At 46.2% G+C, this 18323-nt stretch overlaps 1 pseudogene; it reads left to right on the plus strand.

Annotated features, from left to right (window-relative positions):
* The first annotated feature begins 202 nt into the window (after positions 1 to 202).
* LOC143956050 (U2 spliceosomal RNA) lies at positions 203 to 329 on the plus strand (annotated as a pseudogene).
* Positions 330 to 18323: the final 17994 nt, after the last annotated feature.

The raw sequence follows: 18323 nt of genomic DNA on the forward strand, positions 1-18323 counted from the left end.
GTTAGCGCTTCAATCATCCCGGCGCCATGATTGTCAGGATGATTGAAGCACATTATTTCTATTATTACATTGTTATATAAAATTAAATTGTTCAACTCACCACAATGCCGAATCATTGGGAGCCCTGAGGGTGTCACTAGCCACGTTGCCTGCCACCAAATGCCATCAGGTGCCCCCAGCAGAGTCCCTCCTTACATCAGCGGAGCCTTCTCAGCCTTTTGGCTAAGATCAAGTGTAGTATCTGTTCTTATCAGTTGCGAAAGGAGGCGCTGTTCCATCCCTAATAGAGAGGGTTTGGTCAGCGCTCTCCGATGGCGTAATTACCATCCAGAAGGACGGTTTCGGTAGGGGCCACGTCGTGCCGCCCGACAGAAAACTGGGGGCCGATGCATGGTTGTGTCTGAACCGTCTGGAAGGATGCTCTTGGTGAGGATGGGTGCTGCCACTGGTCTGACCCAGAGGGTCGAGTACCTGGCCTTCTGGCCTGGATTGGGGTAGTTCTAGCCCTGGACAGTTTTTAGGGAGGGAAAACCGGCTGCTCCCTATGCTGTGGGGGAGGAGCGGTTAGTACTTCCCGAATGTAATTAGGAAGGAGGGATGGGAGCGACGGTGGAGCCTGATGGTAAAGGGCTCTCGCCAAGCTTCCTGATCTCCATGCTTTCCTGTCTAGGGTGGGGGCTGCTGTGGTACGGACCGTGGGTCAGGGCGGTCTTGAAAGCCTATGGAGTATGTGCCTCTGGAGTGGCAGTCCAGGGGTGCCTAAGAATCACTGTGAGTGAGGGTCACTTTGATTTTGGGCACCAAGGTCACTGCACCATAACACGCTTCCTCTTGGGCCGGGCCTTTTGGCTGGGACCAGAGGAATTTTTTATTCCTGGCCGGAGGGCCTGGTCATTGTTTCACACAATGACCACCTTTTCACTCATCTCTCCACTATCCCTTCCCCACTTTTTATTTATTTTCAGTGTGTGTTTGTTTGTCACATCTTGTTTTGTCACTTTGCACGTTTGCTGTGATGAGTAGGGTCACAGGTCCCAGGGCCTGTCCTGAAAGTCTGGGGAGGGGGTGGACATGGCCTTCTGGCTTAGTTCGCCCTCTTCCTTAGGGTTGGGGTCTCCCTTCGGGGGAGCCTCACCTAGTATTCGGGTGGGTCTGTCTCGGCAGACCTTCCAAAGGACGGGGTCTGACTGGTTTCAGTTTTAAGTGTCCTTGTCCCTGTTAGGAGCCTAACGCCCCGGGGGATTCAGGACAAGGCCCTCTGATTTTAGAGGGCTTGTGTACCCGTCTGTACTTTTTTGTGTCACTCTTTATGTGTGTACACATTTTTTATGCACCGGGTGAAGTTTTTGAGTGTGTTTTGCGCGCCACAGGCTTTAAAAAAAAAAAATCAGCGGAGCCTTCCTCACATGTGTGTCCCCAGCAGCGGGAACCCCTCCTTACATCTGTGTCTCCATCAGCAGAGCCCCTCCTTACATCTGGTGTCCCCATCAGTCCTCCTAACATCTGGTGTCCTCATCAGTTCTCATTACATCTGGTGTTCCCATCATCCCCCATCATCAGTCCTCATCAGTCCTCCTTACATCTGGTGTCCCCATCAGTCCTCCTTACATCTGGTGTCCCCATCAGTCCTCCTTACATCTGGTATCCCCATCAGTCCTCCTTACATCTGGTGTCCCCATCAGTCCTCCTAACATCTGGTGTCCCCATCAGTCCCCCTAACATCTGGTGTCCCCATCAATCCTCCTAACATCTGGTGCCCCTCGTGACATCCAGACTGCCTCCCCGTGGCCCCCCTGACATCCAGACTGCCCCCTGTGAAATCCAGCTTGCCTTCCCGTGGCCCCCCTGACATCCAGACTGCCCCCCGTGACATCCAGATTGCCCCCGCTGTGACATCCAGACTGGCCCCTTCCTGTACCCCCCCGACATCCAGACTGGCCCCCTGACATCCAGACTGCCCCCCCCCCGACATCCAGACTGGCCTCCCCGGACATCCAGACTGCCCCGCGTGGCCCCCCGACATCCAAACTGGCCCCCCCTGACAATAATACAGCCTTCTACCGCTCCCAGTAGCTCCTTCCCCCACGGCGTCCCCAACATGCAGGCAACATGGCATAGTGCAGGATCAGAGCAGCAGTGACACTTACTGCGGCCGCCCACTCATTCCTCGCTGGAAAAGCATAGCGGCTCTCTGCCTGTCTCCCTGAGTCCCACAGCGTGCATGTGCTGAGATGATCCGCCTATTAGCATAGCCTCATGACACACTGTGTATCATGATGCTATGCTAATGGGCTTATCATCTCAGCTGGCCATTCCCCCCACTGACCAATCATCTGCAGTATTTTATGGAGGAGGTGGGGGGGGGGGGGGGTGACAGAGTGGCCTGGGGGCAGGACGAAAGCCAATTTTCGGGAAAAATGCCAGGACAATAAAAAATCGGGACATTGGTTGGATTTTTAGGATTGTCCTGGCAAATTCGTGATTATTGGCAAGTATGCGGTATCAGGGCCCAGATCCGAACCTGTGAACTCTGTTTTGTCTGGCAATGCCTCTTCTTGCTGAGCCGCCTTAAATGAGCCTGCCTTGAACCTTGTTTGTCTTGAACTTTAAAGTCCTTGCTCTTCCCATGAACTTCCTATTCATGCCATGCCTTCGCACTTCTTTTTTGCCAGGTTATTGTGCTCTCTCTTGTCAGTCCTACTGCTGTCCAAATCTTCAGTACTACTCGTTACCAGCCATTAGATTTTCCTCGACTACTGCTGGTCCCAACCTGCAACCACTTGTTACTGAACTTTGGCTTATTTAATAACTATGCTCCTGCTTATCCCCTACCTTCTATATCTGCTATTGGGCTGCTTTTTAGACTTGGCGCCTCAGGTGAGTCTGTGTCCTCTGCCAGAGTGGCCTGCCTCTGTACTTATCGAGCTGGTCAGTGGGAGAATTGCTGCTGCTATAGCTACTGGTCATTAATTGTTGTCCCAACAAAGTTACAAGAACAAATGCTGATGCTATAGTGTCTGAACAAATAAACTCCATTACCCAATCTATCTCCAAATTGAATCATGAAGAAAATAAAGTTAATTCTATACTGTCATTTTGTTGTTCCTATTAAACATATCACTTTTCTGGCTCTGCTGTGCTGGACTACAGGGCCCGGGGGGACTTTGTAGACATAGAGTTTGCCCAAAGCAATAATATTCAAACAAGAAATAGATCTGCCCCTATTGAGATGAAGACGATTGATGGTTCAGATTTTTCGTCAGGAGCTGTTACCCATGAAATGGCTTTTAGCTGATTATGTCTGCATAGTTTCCTGTCATCCTGGGTATTCCTTCGTTGTCTACCCATAATCACTCCATCAACTGGGGAGAACAGACCATCAACTTTGCGTCTCACCATTGCAAGGAACATTTCAGGGAACTTTGTCGAACAAGTTTTCCACCAATTGGAGAATCACCAGTAGATGTGGTAACTACCCAGTCATATGACAGCCTGCCTCCACAATACCATGAGTGCCTGGATGTCTGTGAAAAAAAGAATGTTGATCAATTACCTCCACATTGCCCCTATGATTGTCCCATTGAACTACTTTCAGGGGCAGAAATACCTTTTGGTCGACTTTACAATCTATTATAACCTGAATTAAGGGTGTTCAGGGAGTAGCTTGATGAGAATTTAGAAAAGGCTTCATCAGACACTTTTTTTATTTGGGAGTTTTTGTAGCGTTTTTGGTGTATAACAGTGTATAACAAGTGTTTTAGAAGCGTATTACAAGCCTTTTACAGCTTCACATGCTTTTGTCCAGCCAATAGAAAGCACTAGGTAATTATGGGTGGAAAGCTGCCGTTTGAGCAGAAAACGTGCGTCAAAATTTTTGTAAAATGCTCAAGTGCTTTTTCAGACTATTGAAGTCTATGGGGCTAAAAATGCTTGTAATCTGCCAAAAAGAAGCTCATGTAGGTTTTTGAGCAACAGGCATTTTGCTTCAGGTGACCGGGACAGAACATTTAGATGTGAACAAGGACCATTGAAATATAAATGAGATTTGACTTGTTGAGCATTTTAGAGCTACAAGCTTCAAGCAGAAAATCGCTCAGGTGTGAACGGGTCCTTAATGTCTCCTGCAGGGGTGGCTCTGTTCTTTGTTGAAAAATAAAAACTCCACCTTGTGTCGTCCATAAATTACAGGGATTTTAATCAAATCACTATTAAAAATGTTATCCATTTCCCTTAATTTCTGAAATATTGGAAAGACTTGAGCGGGTAAATTCAGATTCCACCAACATTCCACCAAAGCCTTTACAAAACTAGACTTACAGGAAGCATTTAACCTTGTCCGCATTCCTCAAGCAGATGAACGGAAGACTGCTGGTTATGCCTTTTGGTCTTTGTAATGCTCTTGCGTTACGCTAATTTTTAAACTTTTCATTAACCACTTCAGCCCCGGACCATTTTGCTGGCCAAAGACCGGACCACTCTTTGCAATTCGGCACTGCGTCGCTTTAACTGACAATTGCGCAGTCATGCGACGTGGCTCCCAAACAAAATTGACGTCCTTTTTTTCCCACAAATAGAGATTTCTTTTGGTGGTATTTGATCACCCCTGCTGTTTTTATTTTTTGCGCTATAAACAAAAATAGAGCGACAATTTTGAAAAAAACACATTATTTTTTACTTTTTGTTATAATAAATATCCCCCAAAAATATAAAAAAAAACATTTTTTTCCCTCAGTTTAGGCCGATACGTATTCTTCTACATATTTTTGGTAAAAATTGCAATAAGCGATTATTGATTGGTTTGCGCAAAAGTTATAGCGTTTACAAAATAGGGGATAGTTTTATGGCATTTTTATTAATAATTTTTTTACTAGTAATGGCGGCGATCAGCGATTTTTATTGTGACTGCGACATTATGGCAGACACATCGGACATTTTTTACACATTTTCGGTGGTCGGGAACTGGTTAATGACGTTTTTCGAGATCTGTTGGACCAGTTTGTATATCTGCATATCTGGATGACATTCTTATCTTTTCTGACAAATTGAAGGAACATCACAAGAATGTCTGTACTGCCTTCTGTACTGCCTTCGAAAGATTAACCGCTTCAGTCCCAGGAGATTTTACCCCCTTCCTGACCAGAGCACTTTTTGTGATACGGCACTGCGTCACTTTAACTAACAATTACGTGGTCGTGCGAGGTTGCACCCAAATAAAATTGACGTACTTTTTTTCCCACAAATAGAGCTTTCTTTTGCTGGTATTTGATCACCTCTGCGTTTTTTTTTTGCACTATAAACAAAAAAAGAGCAGCAATTTTGAAAAAAACTCAATATTTTTTAATTTTTGCTATAATAAATATCCCCCAAAATATATAAATAAAAACAATTTTTTTCCTCAGTTTAGGCCAATATGTATTCTTCTACATATTTTTGGTATAACTGTGGCGAATGGTCGGCAAGTGGTTAAAGAAGAACCGACTTTACATCAAACTGGAGAAATGTGAGTTTGAACGAATCAAGATCCAGTTTGTAGGAGATATTATTTCTTCAGAAGGAGTGATCATGGATCCCAAGATCCCAATGGATCCTAAGCAGTAGTGGATTGGCCTGCCCCTAGAAATGTTAAGGAAATACAACAATTTATTGGATTTGCCAACATCTACAGGAAATTCATAAGGAACGTCTCGAAGGTAAACGCACTGTATGGTCACCTAAAGCACAGATTGCCTTTAGTAAGCTAAAGACTCTTTTCACTGCACCAGTATTGGTATATCATGATCCTGAACTTGATTGCTGTTCTTTTCTATTTCATTTTATTTTATTATGCCTCTATCTACTCCACATTGACTGTAATACAAAAAGAGGAAATTGAGTAAAATTAACTACTCCCTGGCAGATGTATTTTACAGTAACCTTTATTGACACATATCCTAAATCCTAAAAGTTTTTTTGTGAAAACACATGACAAACGGTACCTAGTGAAAAAAACACACACACACACACACACCCATAATGTTCTCCCACAATGGATCTTAGTCACTTTATGAAATAACCAATATTCCTATCAAGATGATATTAGGGCACTAAATAGGCTGCTAAAAATTAGATACATTTCTTTGACGGTGCCTCTACAGCACTTTTCTGTGGTTGATGATTGATAAACATCAATGGATTGGCAAAGGGGGTCCAATGTAGCTGTATACAGGCGGTCCAGAAGAGGAGCGTGGGCTAATAGACATTTGCAATCCATTACACACAGGTGGTTGTCAAAGCATAGCTCCCAATACTATGGGCTGGCAGGTGTTTGCAATTCATTGCATATAGATGGTTATCTGAACACAGCCCCACCCAATCTCCCTCGCGGTTAAAACAGAGACACGGGGGGGCGTGGCTTGACAATGGAGCCGTGAGGTCGCACATTAGTGGAGCTCCGTGACACGATCGGGCTGGGAGCTCTTTACAGCGTGCAGACCGGGACTCCTCTTCTATGTCCGCACCGGGACGATACCCCAGCATTCCGCCCGCGACTAAAACCCCGGACATCTCCAGTTATTTTCTCCGCAGCCCCCTATCTCAGCCGAGGGTCGCGGGATCCAAGATGGCACCGCCGCGCACGAGTGCCTCCGCCTCGGCCCAGGCCAAGAAATCCTTGAAAGGCCCTCTCCCGGCGCCGCTGGAGCCTTGCATACCAGGACGCAGGTCAGATTCACTGATCCCCTCTCCAGACATTACTCAGGTGGAAGGCTCACAGCTGACCCTGTTACCTGGATCTCTGAGCTGCCCACCGGTGGAGTCATGGCGGGAGATGCTGGCGTTGCTCCCCAAAAAGCAGGACATCGCGGAATCCACTGCCACAATAGTGAGTACCCTGACTAAGAGATTTTAATGAGCTCAACAACTGCATTGATTTGGTGGACTCATGGGTGGCGACAGTGGAGGCAGCGACGGACACATTAGATGCAAGGGTGCTCGCTTTGGAGGAGGCCCAGCCGGGATATAGACGCCACCTCAGCGCGCTGCAGTTTTCCGTTGACGACGGGGAGAACCGCAGTCGTAGGAACAATGTCCGACTGCGGGGTCTCCCCCCGAAGCCACCTCCGGGGGAGACCTCAAAGTAACTGTCACGGCCATTCTTAACAAGCTGTTAGACAAACCCCCCACAGCGGAACTGGAGTTGGACCGGGTCCACAGGATACAGGGCCCCAGGGGCAGGGACGCCTCTGCCCCACGGGATGTATTGGCCAGGGTTCACTTTTACGCCATAAAGGAGGACATCATGCAGCGGGCCTGGACCGCAGTCCCAATTGACTTTGATGGTGCCACCGTGCAGGTGTTCCCTGACATTTGCCATCTCACACTGCGGATGTGGGGCATGTTACGCCCTTTGCTGGAGGTAGTGAGAGGCGTCGGGGCCACCTATCGCTGGGGACACACCTTTCCACCTGGTAGTTCTCAAGGGCACCGATACTTTTGCCTTACGGTGGCCGGACCAACTCCGGGACCTTTTTGCATTCCTAGGGGTGCAGGAGATCCCCGTTCCAGACTGGTTGGATTTCCCGCTTACAGCAGACCCCGCAAGACCCCCTCCGCCTAGACCTCAAAGATCAGGCAGACGTTTGTCCAGCAACATGGGACCATCTATTTACAGCCGGGGTAGTATCCTTCATTTGTTTTTTTTGTTTTTGTTTTTCTTCCCCCTTTTTTCTTTTGCTGCACTGCTGCTTTTTCTTTTTGTTTTATAAGGGGGAAACAGGAGAAGGATACTATAACATAGCTGACTTTGGACTTTAGAATTGATGCTGGGGGCTTGATACCGCACTGCTCGGGGCATGTGGCCTGGACTTTGGAGAAGGGTGGGGGGGTTGGCATGTGCCTCACCCCTGCACCCTGACCCGGACCCGCATACACGCGCAGTATAACCCTGCGGGACTAGGTGGACTTTCAGGTATGGGGATCTGCGGGCGGGGGGAGATGGCCAGCAACGGCTGGGAGACCGGGAGGTGAGGAGATGGTCTCCGATTTTGGGGGGTCCCGTTGGCCGGCGGTTGACTGCCTCCTCCCCTCCCAGAAGCAGGGGTTGGTGGACGGGTCCATTTTTAATGATATGGGTTATGTTGTGTCCTGTTTTTTTTTATTATGGTTTTTTCAATTGTTATGAAGGGCTGTACTAGGAGTTGGGGGCAGGTTTTAGCTTGGTATTTTTGACTCCGGTCTCAGTTATATATGTACGAACAGTGAAATGGGCTCTATGGCCCGATCACACGGCTCCTCTTGCTCTGACTACATTAGTCTCCCACGTCCCATCCATAGGCTGCGCTTTCGTGCGCTATGCTTGTATTAGCAGTTTAGGGCACCTGCGCAGTTGCCTCCGTAATCGCGCTTCTTTGGTGCCAAATTTTCTTTCTTCTGCTTTTCTCTCTGTCTCTGTTCTGCACTCACCCCTCTCTCTCCTTCCAACTTTTCCATCCCCCTTTTCCGCTCCCTTCCCTATTCCTAGTTTTTGTCTGGCGGCGGGGCTCCCCCCATCTCCCCCCCTTTTTTTTTTTTTCTCTCACTCGCTGTGCCCATGCTTCCTCCTGGAGACACTACCCCTGGCCTCCCCGCCAGGGGCATTAAAATCATGTCCTTGAACACTAGGGGCCTCTCCACCCCAGAGAAGCGCTCCCGACTCCTCGCTGACCTCAAAAGCTCTCGCACTCAGATAGCTTTTCTACAGGAAACGTATTTTAAGCAGCAGGCAGTGCCCAGGCTGGGTAATAGGAATTTCCCCACTGCATACCATGCTCCCTCCCCCATCCCCAAATCCAAAGGGGTCAGTATATTGATCGCAAAATCAATACCATGGACCTTACTGGAAGAAAGGGCTGACCCGCTAGGTCGGTTCCTCCTTCTCAAGGGCAAGATTGGACAGACCATTGTGACCTTGCTGAATGTATATTTCCCCAATTCGGGCCATCTATCATTCCTTAGAGCGTTAACCCCTATCATTCTCGAAGTCAGGGAAGGGGTGTTCCTGATGGGTTGAGACTTCAATTATGCAAAAGAGCCTTTGATTGACGTCTCCCGTGGAGCGTTGCACCTCTCCTATTCACTCCTCAAGCACCTGAAGGCTGAGCTGCTGGGTTTGAATCTGGTCGATCCCTGGCGGGTTTTGCACCCGGACGGTAGAGACTATACATACTTCTCCTCGGTCCATCACACATACTCCAGGGTTGACTTCTTTCAAATCCAGCATAAAGATCTGTCATTGGTCTCCACTGCATTGATTGACCATGTCTCTCTCTCAGATCACGCTCCAATCCATGTCATCCTGAACTGGGATCTGGGCTCCCGTGCACCGCCTACTTGGAAGCTTAATGAATCCCTGCTACAGTCCCCGGAGACCCGCAAGGCGGTAGGAGAAGCTATTGTTCAATACTTCAGGGAAAACGTGAACCCAACAACGAGTCCTTTATGTGTTTGGGAGGCTCACAAGTACGTGGTGCAGGGTGTGCTGATCCGTATTGGGGCCCAGAAAAAACGTGAAAAAAAAATGCAATGATTGAGTCTCTGATTCGCAGGGTGCGCTCTCTCGAACTCCATAAAAGATCCCTGGCGGCAACTCACCTGGCTGATCTCACTCGATCGAGGACAGAGTTGCGCGATCTACTCTATCAGAAAATGATTCAAAGCTTGTCATGGGCAAGACGCTAGTTTTTTGAATTCTCTAACAAGCCCAGTGCTATGCTTGCAAGGGCCTTAAGGGGTCCGAGACAGGGCACATTTATCCCGCATATCTCCACTACAACTGGGTCCAGGGTCCACTCTTCTAGGGACATTGCTCAAGTGTTTCATGACTACTACCAGAAACTCTACAATATTGGAGCGGCAGAATCCGTGGCGTCGGCTTCTCTCAAACGGGCAGAGGCGGGGGAATACATACGGTCATCCGGCATGCCTACCTTACCTACCGAAGTCCATTTGTTACTGGAGCCAGATATTTCAGCAGACGAATTCCAGTCGGCGGTGGCCCAAACAAAACCGCGTAAGGCTCTGGGGCCAGACAGCTTTACCCCGATCTACTATACGACGTACATGGCGCCCCGACTCAACATTTTGTGAAAGCTTACAATTGCCTAAAAGGAGACATGGTCGTCCCGACGGACTCCTTGCGGGCATTTATATCATTGATTCCCAAGGAAGGGAAAGACTTATCCCAATGCGGAAATTACGGTCCCATAGCACTCCTGAATGTTGACCTGAAACTTTTCGCAAAAATTTTATCAAACAGATTAATACCATATATCCCGAATCTGATCCACTTTGACCAGGTGGGGTTTGTGCCGATGCGGGAGGCGAGAGATAACACGGTTCGAGTTCTCAACCTCATCCATGCGGCACGCGTCCAAGGCAGGCCCCTTCTCATGCTGTCCACAGATGTGGAAAAGGCCTTTGAAATGCCAGGCCACCCTGGAACACATTGGCTTGGGCCCTAACATGCTAGGAAGGGTTATGTCACTTTATTTGAACCCGTGCTCGAAATCGTTTACAATCGCTAGCGGGACGAGGCAGGGGTTTCCCCTGTCCCCCTAATTTTTATTCTGACGCTGGAGCCCCTGATGTGCCACATCAGGAGTGATCCGAATATTGTCGGCATACAAAAATCATCTGCGCACCATAAAATCGTGGCGTACGCAGATGACTTAATTTTTTTGTCTCTAACCCACATACCTCGCTCCCTAACATTTTAGAAGCCCTCAGGCGCTATGGTAATCTATCAAACTACAAGATTAACTGCACCAAGTCGGCTGTGTTGAACGTCTCGATCCCTGATAGCGAACTCCAGGGTCTCCGCTCGTCTTTCCCATTCCGATGGACTGACGACTCCATACGTTACTTGGGCGTTGACATCGCTGCGGACTTGTCGCGATTGTATTCACTCAATTTTATCCCCCTCCTGCGCAGACTGAAATCGGACCTGGGAAATTGGCACGCCCTGACCCTGACGTGGTTTGGCCGGTGCAATGCGTTCAAAATGACGGCCCTCCCACAGATCTTATATCTATTCCAAACGCTGCCCATTCGGATTCCCCCTAACTTCTTTCAACAGTTGAAGGTCCTACTTCGGGACTTTATCTGGGCACGGAAACCTCTGAGAGCCCGCCTGCAACTGTTAGCTAAACCAAAAGACAGAGGAGGCCTGGGCCTCCCCGATCTCCGCCAATACCACAGAGCGACTCTTCTTGCAAAAGTGGTGGACTGGCATTGCAATCAGCCGCACAAACAATGGGTGGAGATGGAGATCGAGGATGTGTCCATTCCCTTACTGACTTCCCCCTGGCTTTCGTCCTCCCCCCCAAAGGATCACCCCCTGATAGGAGCCACACTTTCTGTGGTACGGAGATTGTTCCGCCACACGCACATTGCCCCCCTACCTTCGCCTATGACTCCCATTATAGGTAATCCTGAATTCCCTCCGGGATTTACCAACAAGAGACTACGGCAGTTGACGGCGGGTGGGAAACATCGCCTAGGGGAAATCTGGCCTTTGGGGGAGCTTCCGTCCACATAAACAATCACAGATCTTACTGACCCTCCGCTTGACTTGTTTAGCACATTCCAACTTCGCCATTTTCTTTGAGCCATTCAAAGAGGTCCCTACACTCCACGTTCCCTGACATACTTTGAATCTCTCTGCCATAAGGGTGAAGGTGAACCAGTGCGACATACCCTCTCCCTTTTGTATAACCTTTTGATTAGCATAGAGGGGGAGTCAGACCCCTCATTTATCCGTCAATGGGAAAAAGACTTGGACATGAAATTTACCCCACTGCAGATAGGAAAAATTTTAACTCTAGCACATAAAGCCTCCATTGCGAGCCAATACCAGGAATCTGGGTATAAGATAATCACACGTTGGTATAGGGTCCCGTTTATCCTGCATAAAATGAACAGTACGATCCCAGACACCTGTTGGAGGTGCGCTGCGGCTGTAGGGACAATGAGCCACATTTTCTGGACATGCCCAACTCTACGGAGCTTTTGGACATGGGTGACTGAGACAATCAAGACATTAAGGAACGTTGATGTCACCGATAACCCGGCGGCATGCCTCCTTCACCTCACTGAGAGACCCGTCAGGAAATACAAAAAGACCCTCACCATGCAACTATTAAACGCAGCGAGGGCGTGCATACCCGCGCTCTGGAGACGACCCCAGCCCCCCTCCAATGTCCTGTGGTACTCCAAGGTTAATCACATCCTCCGGATGAAGGAACTGTCGGCCACCCTCTACAACACAGAAGAGGCTTTCTGTGATAAATGGAGGCACTGGAGGTACTTTACTGGTACACGTGAATATGTTTGCGAAGTGAGCAATACCCCCGACCCAGGAAATGATTGACCGCTCCACAGCATGGGCGATGCCTGCTTTAGATGGCCCTTCTGCTACTCTTTCCCCCCCGCTCCTTTTTTTTCCCGCCGCCACCCCCCCCCTTTCCCCCTATTTCGCTTCCTTCCCCCTCTTTTCTTCCCTCCCCCCTCTAGACATGCTCTGTCCACGCCATAATTCATGGGATATCGAGGAATGTTGGGGTTGTGTTCCCCGCCGGAGAACATATAAAATGGGTTCTACAGTTTCTTTACTACCCAGGTTCTAGAAATCTTGGTTACCCCTGCCAGATAATGTGTACAGTTAGACTTGCTCTAGCTATGCATTCACCGCTCTGAATATTGTGGTATGAGCTCCTTTTTTTTTTTCTGTGTAAGATATCTAGGGCTCATCCATATGAGCCTAGTGTTACCTTGTTCTCCATTACCGAAAAAAAAAAAAAAACAGAGACACGCCACTTTAAAAAAGAGTAATCCTCATGAACTTCACTGTTCATAATGGAAGCAAATAACGGAGTTAATTACTATGGTCCAGAAAGGAAATAGCTTTCATCTTAAACATTATATTGATCAATGAGATGGAGTCCTTCATTTAATCCCTTGTATCTTCATTATCCTCCCTTGCACAGACACTTGGTGTATTCAAAAAGAAACATTCATTAGAAGGACAGTTTCTAGTGTTACATGACAATCCAAAGTGGAAAATCTCTGCTTAATTAGACTTTTCCATATAGCACTTAAAGTAGCCTAAAGCCAAGTAAATAAATAGTTCATACGTATTCAAATATACTTTTCAATCTTCCAAATAGTAATCAGAAATGGGGTCCATGGCAGGTGGAATGCGCCTGAGTGGTTTCGCCAGCTCCAACTGTCCATGAGGTTTGCAATACGTTGGGAGGACCTCACGGGTACTGCAGGTCAGAATCAATTAACACATCGCAAACATTATTAAGGGGTTCAAGGGCCACCATTTGTCCACACACCTCAGGATGTGCCACAATAGGGACCCCTCCTCTCTCAAATTAGTAGATATTGATACATTCAGCCCAAATTGGAGAGGCAATCATCAGATCTGAGGAATCTCTAGGTGGGAGACTCAGTGGATCTTTACACTTAAAATGTTCCATCTGTTTGGATTAAACATTAAATGGGACTTTAATAGTTTTATTAACAATCGTGAAATTTATTGCTTTGCTCATGTTAATGTTATAATTTTTTTAGTTACCGACCACCCCACATATATATACTGTGGGGCAGTGGCTCCTACAGACTAAATCATGTACCTAGCCGGCCACCAGCTCCCACTGTGATTGGACACAGCGGGAGCCAATCAGTGGGTCCAACGGACCTGATGTCTGTTCCCCACAGAGGCAGAATGGTGATCTGTGACAAAGGAAGACAGAGATCTTGTGTTTCTGCAGGAACAAGGATCTGTCTTTCCACAATAAAATAAAATAAAAGCAACCCCCACACAGTTAGAAAGTAATCCCTAAGGACACATTTAACCCTTTCATCACCCCTGATGTTAACCCCTTCCCTGTCAGTGTCATTAGTACAGTGTGACAGTGCATATTTTTTAGCACTGATCACTGTATTGGTGTCACTGGTCCCCAGAAAGTGCCACTTAAGCCCCATACACACTATCAGATTGTCTGCTGATTTTCTCCATCAGATTTACCAAAACCATATAATATGAGGTCAAACCTTAGGGGTTTCAATGTGTATGCAATCAGGCAGGCCCTTGTACTACATGGTTTTGGTAAACCTGAAGGAAAAAATCAGCAGACAATCTGATAGTGTGTATGGGGCTTTAGTGTCCGATTTGTCTGCCACAATGTTGCAGTCTCACTAAAAGTTGCTGATCGCTGCTACTACTAGTAAAATAATTAAAAATTGTAATACATTTCATAAAAATATCCCATTGTTTGTGCCGCTTTCTCTGTTTTGTGCTCTCTGTTTTTGGCTGTGGAAATATGTATTTGGCTGGTAAATAAAGATATCCTGTTTGGCAGTATTACACTATCCTGGCTCCTCTTTCTTGAGGATATATCCCCTTTGCATGGTGTTAACTCTTTTGTGCCTGGCTTGCTGAAAAGCTGGCAGCATGGTGGCTGGAGAAGGCTGTTAGAAGGAGATTTTTTTATTGAGCACGTATTGATCTTTCTTTTAATAGGGGGTCAACTTTATCTGGTAAAAGGCCTGTGTGCTGAGTGGAAGTTGCAAAAAGTAAAATTCACCTGCCTTTTATATTTGCATCTGGAAAAATATTGCATAGACTTTGCACATGCAAAAATTTGTTTTGCACTATTGATTTGCACATTTTTAAATGGTTCAAATTATATAGTTACATAGTAGGTGAGGTTGAAAAAGACACAAGTCCATCAGGTCTAACCTATGGGTGTGTGATTAAGTCAGTATTACACTGTAGATCCCTATATGTTGTGGTCATTCAGGTGCTTATCTAATAGTTTTTTTAAACTATCGTTGCCTCCCCCCTTGAAACCACCGCCCAAGGAAGGGAATTCCACATCCTTGCCACTCTTACAGCAAAGAACCCTCTATGTAGTTTAAGGTTAAACCTCTTTGCTTCTAATTTTAATGAGTGGCCACGTGTCTTGTTAACCGCTTCAACCCTGGAAGATTTTACCCCCCTTCCTGACCAGAGCACATTTTGCGATTCGGCACTGCGTCGCTTTAACTGACAATTGCGCGGTCATGCGATGTGGCTTCCAAACAAAACTGATGTCCTTTTTTTCCCACAAATAGAGATTTATTTTGGTGGTATTTGATCACCCCTGCAGTTTTTTGTTTTTTTTTGCGCTATAAACAAAAAAAAAGCGACAATTTTGAAAAAAACACATTATTTTTTATAGAATAAAAAATAGTGTAGCGCTTCAATACTAAGTGTAATCAACACAAATTCTGTGAAGATAATAATAGCAAAACAGAGATCACACAGAACCAAATGCCTAGAAATCAAAGTCCAACATAAAACAATCATTTAACTGTGTTGATGGCGTAGAAGTGACCAATCCGTCACCTGGAAGGACAATGATGTACTGGACGAATGAGTTCATGCGGGTAAACTTGATTGTAAGCATCAAAATAAAAATAAAAAGTGAATAAATACTTCTTACCGGAACGGTTGGACTCACACAGTCATATGACGGTTGAGTCTAGAAGGCTTGGGGTCACACTCTGGGACCAAAGACTGTAAGGAGAGAGGTCAGTTGGTTCCACCCAGAGAGACAGGAGATCTCCAGGAGTCCAAGGTGCGCACTAGTGAAAGCCAGAGACCCAAGTCTGAGGATCAGAGCAGTGGGGGGCTGCTTTCTAGATAGATGCTGTGTGCATCTAAGGAGACAGATGAGAGCCTGAAGTGGAAGGCCTGAGCAGCAAGGAAGCTGAAAAGAGGAGTATTGGTACAAAGAGCTGCGTCTGGGCCGGACCACCTGAACCTTGAGGTTTTCATTTGAAAGGATCCACCTTCGAGCCTACAGCCGTCAGGAGTTTCTCCACCAGCCCAACTGACCTCTCTCCTTACAGTCTTTGGTCCCAGAGTGTGACCCCAAGCCTTCTAGACTCAACCGTCATATGACTGTGTGAGTCCAACCGTTCCGGTAAGAAGTATTTATTCACTTTTTATTTTTATTTTGATGCTTACAATCAAGTTTACCCGCATGAACTCATTCGTCCAGTACATCATTGTCCTTCCAGGTGACGGATTGGTCACTTCTACGCCATCAACACAGTTGAATGATTGTTTTATGTTGGACTTTGATTTCTAGGCATTTGGTTCTGTGTGATCTCTGTTTTGCTATTATTATCTTCACAGAATTTGTGTTGATTACACTTAGTATTGAAGCGCTACACTATTTTTTATTCTATCTGCTGAACTTTGTTTGTTTTTGGTGTTGGCTGCTGTTGTGGCCGTTGTGGCCATTTTTTTATAAATTATAGCGCAGTGTTTTCCCTTTTTACATTATTTTTTATATTTTTCTATTATAAATATCCCTCAAAAATATATAAAAAAAATAGTTTTCCTCAGTTTAGGCCGATATGTATTCTTCTACATATTTTTGGTAAAAAAAAATCGCAATAAGCGTTTATTGATTGGTTTGTGCAAAAGTTATAGCGTTTACAAAATAAGGGATAGTTTTATAGCATTTTTATTAATTTTTTTTTTACTAGTAATTTCGACGATCAGCGATTTTTATCATGACTGCGACATTATGGTGGACACCTCGGACATGTTTAAAACTTTTTGGAACCATTATCATTTATACAGCAATCAGTGCTATACAAATGCACTGATTCCTGTGTAAATGACACTGGCAGTGAAGGGGTTAACCACTAGGAGGCAGGGTAAGGGTTAAGTGTGTCCTGGGGCGTGTTTCTAACTGTGGGGGGTGTGGCTATGTGTGACACGTCACTGATCTTTGCTCCGGATCACAGGGAGCAGAGATCAGTGACACTGTCACTAGGCAGAACGGGGAGATGCTTGTTTACATTAGCATCTCCCCATTCTTCCTCCCCCAGTGAGGTGATCGCGGGTATCCCTGCGGCAATCGAGTCTGCGGGACCCATTACCCGACTCACGGAAGTCCCGACAGTATGCATGCGATGGCACAGTGGCAAATTTAAAGGGACGTACAGGTATGCCCATTTGCCCAGCCATGCCATTCTGCTGACGTACATCAGCGTGCACTGGTCGGGAACCGGATAAACTCACTTCCACAAAAAAGTTTTATCACTACCGGTATGGTATTTATAAATTGAAATCATATCCCCTCTCAAGCGTCTCTTCTCCAGAGAGAATAAGTTCAGTACTCGCAACCTTTCCTCATAACTAATATCCTTCAGACCCTTTATTAGCTTTATTGACATTCTTTGTACTTGCTCCATTTTCAGTACATCCTTCCTGAGGACTGGTGCTTAGAACTGGACAACATATGCTAGGTGTGACCAGAGTCTTGTCGAGTGGGAGAATTATCATTTTATCTCTGGAGTTGATCCCCTTTTAATGCATGTCATTATTCTGTTTGCTTTGTTAGCAGCAGCTTGGCATTGCATGCCATTGAAGAGCCTATCATCTACTATGACCCCCAGGTCCTTTTCCATTCTAGATTCCCCCAGAGGTTCTCCTACCAGTGTATAGATTGCATTCATATTTTTGCCACCCAAATGCATTATTTTACATTTTCCTACATTAAACCTCATTTGCCATGTAGTTGCCCACCCCATTAATTTGTTCCCATGTTTTTGCAAGGTTTCCACATCCTGCGGAGAAGAAGTTATTGCCCTACTTAGCTTAGTATCGTCCGCAAATACAGAGATTGAACTGTTTACTCCATCTCCCAGGTCGTTTATGAACAAAATAAATAGGATTGGTCCCAGCCCAGAACCCTGGGGGACCCCACTACCCACACCTGACCATTCCGGGTACTCTGAATTCACCCTTGTAGCCAGCTTTCAATCCCTGTACTCAACCTAAGGTCCATGCCAGCAGACCTTATTTTGTATGATAAACGTTTATGGGGAACTGTGTCAAATGTTTTTGCAAAATCCAGATACACCACGTCTATGTGACTTCCTTTATCTAGATGGTAACTCACCTCATAGAAGGTTAATAGGTTGGTTTGGCAAGAACGATTCTTCATGAATCCATGCTGATTACTGCCAATGATACCGTTCTCATTGCTAAAATCTTGTATATAGTCCCTTATCATCCCCTCCAAAAAGCTTGCATACTATTGATGTTATGCTAACTGGTCTGTAATTCCCAGGGATGTATTTTGGGACTTTTTAAATATGGGTGCTACATTGGCTTTTCTCAAGTCAGCTGGTACCACTCCAGTCAGTAGACTGTCAGTAAAAATTAGGAAACATTGTCTGGCAATTACTTGACTGAAATCCCTAAGTACCATGCCATCTGGTCTCGGTGATTTATTAAT

The sequence above is a fragment of the Lithobates pipiens genome, unplaced genomic scaffold (assembly GCF_037356315.1).
Source record: "Lithobates pipiens isolate NorthernLeopardFrog02 unplaced genomic scaffold, aLitPip1_a1.2 Scaffold_10, whole genome shotgun sequence".
Taxonomy (NCBI): Eukaryota; Metazoa; Chordata; class Amphibia; order Anura; family Ranidae; genus Lithobates; species Lithobates pipiens.